We start from the raw sequence: 6,822 nt of genomic DNA, 5'->3' as shown, positions 1-6,822 counted from the left end.
ATTGACATCATTATATGAACTATTTTTTTTTTGGCAATTTTTCTCATTAGATGGGGGCAATTTTCCCCCAATTTGGCAGATTTAATGAGGCAGATTTAAAAAAAAAAAAAATAAGAGAAGGGTTTTAAAAAAAAAATATAAGCCTTTTATCCCTTAAAAAAAAGTTCATGTTTTAAGAGAGGCTCCCCTGCTCTGCTGTAATGTATGAGATTGAAAATAATGCGGGGGATTTTATCATTGTATAATTTTGTAGCAATTTTTTTTTTTTTTTTTTTATATTTTTATGTAAGTGTATGTTTATGTGTATTTTTTTGTATATGTTTATATCTGTGTAAATATATATATAATATTATATATATATATAATATATTATATATATATATATTAAAATTATTTATATATATAATATATTATATATATATATATATTACATATATTCCACAATATATATTCATATTAAAATTATATTATACATATATATTATATATATATATTATATATATTATATCTATATATATATTATAATTATATATATATCTATGTTACACGATATAAACATATACGAAAAAAAACACTAAAAATACACTTACATATACATAAAAAAAAAAAAAAAAAAAAAAAAATGCTACAATAATTATCACAACAATAACAATCCCTCAGCATTATTATTCAATTCTACATTACAACAGTGCAGGGGAGCCTCTCTTCAACAGCAACTTTTTGTTAAGTATACATATACATAACATATATATACACATATATTACATATATATTACATATATATACACTATACATATATATACACATATACTTATATACATATACATAATATATACATGTATACATATTTTATTATTTTATTTATGTATTTTATATATATATATTTATATATATAAATAATTAAAATATATAAAATATATTTTTATATATATATATATTTATGTATATATTTATTTTATATTTATGTATAAAACATTTTTTTAATTTATTATAATATATATTAAAATATATATATATTTTAAAATATATTATATTTTATAGATATATATATATATATATATATATATATTAAAAAAAAAAAAAAAACAACACACACACACACACACAAACACACCCAAACACACACCACCCACACACACAAACAAAACCCCAACACCACACACACACACCACACACCACACAACACACACACACACACACAACACACACATATTATTATATAAAGAAATATAAGAAAAAAGATATGTAGTATGTTTGTATGTATGTATGTATGTATGTATGTATGTATGCATGTATGTGAATATACATGTATATATGTATTAAATATTATGTATTATATGAAGTATATATTGTATATTATGCTATATATCATGTTATATATGTTATATATCATATTACTTATTATATATATTATATATTATTATATAGCATATTTTTATATGTTATATAACATATTTTACATATTGCATATGTATTTCATGTTACATATCAAATATACACACACACACACCAAACATATAATATAATATAATTTTATATATATTATATATTATAATATATATATATATATGTATATTATATTATATATATATATTTATATATATTTTAAAATATATATATAAAAATTAAAAATTAATTAAAATATTAATATATAATATATAATTTTAAAATATATATATTTTTATATATTTATATAAAAATATATATTTTTATATATTTAATTATAAAAATATATATATATATATATATATATTTTATTTAAATTTATAAAATATAATAAATATATTTTAATTTAAAAATTTTAATTATAATATATATAATTTAAATATTTAATATTAAATGTAAATATTGTAAATATATGAAATATATAATATCAAGGGAACATAAAGTAATTCTAAATTATTAAATTTTAATAAATATGATAATTTTATGTATATACTAATAATAAATAATATATATATATAATATATTTTATATATATTATATATAATATAATTTTTTATATATATTATATATATATATATATATATATATTATATAATATAAAATCTATATTATAATATTTATATATTATATATATAAAATATTTTATTTGATATATTTATGTAATTATACTTATATATTTTATATATATATATAAAATATTTTTTTTTTTTTTTTTTTTTTTTTTTTTTTTTTTTAAAAATTATATTTAAAATAATAATATATTTTAAAAATATCTTTTTTTATATATATATTATATATTTTCCCTCCCCAAAAAAAAAAAAAAAAAAAATTTTTTATACTTTTTTTTTATAGATTTTTCTCTTTTTTTTTATTTTTTTTACTTAAATTATAAATATAAAAAAAAAATAAAATATTGTATAATTTAAATATTTTATAAAATTTATAATATATATATTTTATTTATTATATTAAATTTTTATAAATAGTAATTATATATATATATTATTATATATATATATATATATATATTTTTATTTATATACTATTTTTATAAATTTATAAGCACTATTTGATATATATTTTATAGATATATGTATTTGTGTTGTGTGTATATATATATATATTATTATTATTTATTTTAATATTAATTTATTAATATATTATTTATATATATTTCTATTCTTATTCTTATTATTGTTATTATTAAATTAAATTTACCTTAATATTATTATATTTACTATTTTTATGTATTTTATTATATAATATTTTATAATATAATTAATAATATATATAAAATTATTAATATTTAAAATAATATAATTGTTATAATACAACGTATTTATTAAATTATATATATTAATAATATATGATAAAAATATATACTATATATTATATATTATATTATATATATATATATTATATTATATTATATATTATACTATATATTATTATATATATTTATATATATATGCCAGGATGTAAATCATAATTTTTCCTTTAATAAAAAAAAAAATAATATTATTTATATATTATGCATTATATACTTTTTATATTTTATATATATATAGAAAATAATATATAATATATATATATATAAAATAATACATATAAAACATATATATATAAATATATAATATATATTATATAATATATATATGTTATATATATATAATATAATTTATATGTCATATATTGCTACTATATATATACATTTTATTATTATATATATTATAATAAATAAAATAATATAAATCTATAATATATATATATAAATATAATTATATATTAAAATTTATTATAATTTTATATTATAAAATATTATTATATTTTTCTATACTTATATATAATTTTTATTATATATATACAACCAACATACATATACCTATAAATATAATTACAATAGACTTAAATATATAAACACATAATTATATATAATATATATTCTATAATATTATTATAAATATATATTTTTTATATTATTATATTTATTATATATATTATATATATATAATATATTATATATTTTTAAATTATTTTATATATTTAATTTTCCTATATTTATCTTATATAAATTTTATTTAAAAATATATATAATATATAATATATTGATAAATATAGATTATAATATTTTAATATTTTATATTCTATATATTATCTATACATTATCTTGTCTATATTACATTATTCTTATCTATCTTTTCCCATTCCCATATCTATTCTTATTTTCTTAATATTTATATATATCTCTATTCTCTATCTTATATATTCTTCTTTTCTCTCCCTCTATCTATATTTTCTCTCTACTTTTTTTTATCTTTATTTTCTCCTTTTATTCTATTCTCCCTTATTTATCTCTCTCTTTTCTCTTCTTTTTTTTTCTCTCTCTTTTTTCTCTCTTCTATATTCTCCTCTCTTCTTCCTTTATCTCTTCTCTCCCTTTCTTTTCTCTGTATCTCTCTTTTTTTTTTATTTTTTTTTTATTTTTTTCTAATTTTTTTTTTTTTTTTTTCTTTTTTTTTCTTTTTTTTTAATCTAATTTATTCTTTTTTTTTTTTATTTTTACTTATTTTATTATTTTCCTTATTTTTATTATCTATTTTTCCTAATATATCTTAAAATTTTATTTTTTTACATCCTTCTCTACTTCTCATTTTAATTCCCCCCCCCCAAAAAAAAAAAAAAAAAAAAAAAAATAATTTTATTTAAACCCTTTTTAATCCCCTTCTTTAAAATTTATTTTCTTTAAAAAATTCCACAAAACAAAAAATAAATCACAAAATTAAACCTTTCATCTTTCAAATTTTGGGGATGGGTTTCTTTCCCCTTTTTAATTCCCTTTTTTTTTTTAATTTTTTTTTTTTATTTATTTTCCTTTCCGTTTTTTTTTTTTTTTACAAAATATTTTTTTATTTTTTTTTTTTTTTTTTTTTTTTTTTTTTTTTTTTTAAAATTTTTTAAATTTTTTTGTTTTTTTTTTTTTTTTTTTTTTTTTTTTTTTTTTATTATTGTTTTTTTTTTTTTTTTTTTTCTTTGTTTTTTCCCCTTATCTTTTTTTTTTTTTTCTGTATATATAGATGTCGATATAATGCCTATATACATATATATTATATATCTATTATATCCTATCATCTCGATTTAATCTATATATCTTCATCTCGTCTAGTCTCTCTATATATATATGCACACACACACACCAAATACCTATACCTATAAATATATATACAAATATAGGCTGATAATATAATAAAATACATAAATGTATTATATATATATATATATTATATATATATATATCTCAAATATACTATAATATATCTACCTATATCTATATCTATATATATATCTATATCTATATATATATATTAATATATATAAATGATATATAAATATAATATATATGTATACTATATATAAATATATATATATATCTATAGAGCTATATATATATATAGTATATAGATTATATATATATATATATATTTTTCCGTCTCTATTGCTATTATAGATCATACTCTGGTATACCTATGCCGATATATCATCTCGCTAGCTATCTCTCTAGACTATCTATCCTCTAGTATCTCATTCTATCTGTCTCATCCATAGCTCTATCTCTTATATCTATCTAGATATCTAGTCTCTATCTATATCTATATATCTCCTCTATCTCTCTCTCGCTCTCTCTCTCTCTCTCTCTCTCTCTCTCTTCCTCTATATCTTTATATCTCATCTAGCTCTATCTTTATCTTTGCGATCTTTTTTCTGTTTATCTTTTCCTCGCAATACTGTGTCATCTCTCTATTCTCGCTCTTGTCTTTACTCCTCGGCTCTCTCGTCTCTCTCTCTCTCTCCTTCTCTACTCTATGTCTATCTATATCATATGTTCTATCTCCTCTCTATCTATCTGCTTCGCTGCTCTCATCTCTCAGCTCTCTCACTCGCTCTTCTCTCCCTTATTCCTCTCTCGATCTCTCTCTCTCTATCTCTCTGATCTCTCTCGTCTCTCTTCCTCTCTATACTCTCTCGCCTCCCGGTCTCCTCTGTACCGGCTTCTTTCTATTCCCTCCCGTGTTTCCCTACTCTCCTTTCTTTCCTCGCTGCCTTCGCACTGCCCTCCGCGGCCCCCCCCAAAAAAAAAGTATTTACCCAAGCCAAAGGAATAGAAAGTGCCTTTCTGAGAGGTTCGTCAGAGGGAGGCGGCGGTGGATGCTCACATGGCCTGGGGGGCCCTTGCGTTCATTTTTCGATCTGTCGTTTACATGAATGGTCAGGCAGTGAACAGGAAGTGGGAGGTAAATTCGAGCAATAATTCCAGCCTTTAAACTGAGGGCTCGGTGCTGGCACAGGGAGGGGGGAGTGGGGGATGGGGATTGGTTCTCATTAATCTAAATTCGAATTCGGGATTTTTTTATTTTTTTAATTATTTTTTTTATTTTCTTATTATTTTGTTCATTTCTTTGTTTTTTTGTTTTTTTTTTTTTTTTTTTGTTTTTTTTTTTTTTTTAAATTGTTTTTTTTTTTTTTTTTTTTTTTTTTTTTTCTGTTATTTTTTTTGTTTTTGTTTTCTAGTTTATGAATGGTATCTGAGAATGTGTAGGTGTTTGGAAATGAATTTTTTGAGGAAAAGGGTAAAGAGTTGAATTTTTTTTATAACGAAAGTTATTGTGTTGGTGAATATTATTATGATAATTGTCATTTTTATTATTACTATTGTGTTATACTATTATATTATTATTGTTTATTATTATTTATTGTTAATATTATTATTGTTATTATTATTAAAAAAATTATTATTTATATTATATTATTATTATTATTATTATTATTATTATTATTATTATTATTATTATTATTAATATTATTATTATTATTATTATATTATTATTATTATTATTGTATATTTACTATTACTATTACTATTACCGATTACTATTATTATCATTATCATTATCATTTACAATTATATTATCATCATTATTATCATCATTATTATTATTGTTACCATTATTGTTATCATCATCATCATCATTTTTATCAATTTTTTATCATTTTTTTATCATCATCTCATCACATCATCATCCATCATCAATCATCATCATCATCTTGCATCATCACCACCATCATCATCAACACCATCAACAACATCATCATCATCTACATCATAATCATCATCATCATCATCACAATCATCATCTATCGGTCATCATCATCATCATCATCATCATCATCCTCATCCCATCATCATATCATCAAATCATCATCATCATCATTTTTTCGATGTTATAGAGAATTAGATCATATTCAAGTCTTTTTATTATTAATCTTTTGTTAAAGAGACTTAACTATGCAATTTAATATGTTAAGAAATACAACATAATG

Source organism: Penaeus monodon, chromosome 18, assembly GCF_015228065.2.
Source record: "Penaeus monodon isolate SGIC_2016 chromosome 18, NSTDA_Pmon_1, whole genome shotgun sequence".
Taxonomy (NCBI): Eukaryota; Metazoa; Arthropoda; class Malacostraca; order Decapoda; family Penaeidae; genus Penaeus; species Penaeus monodon.
This window is presented reverse-complemented; position numbering follows the sequence as displayed.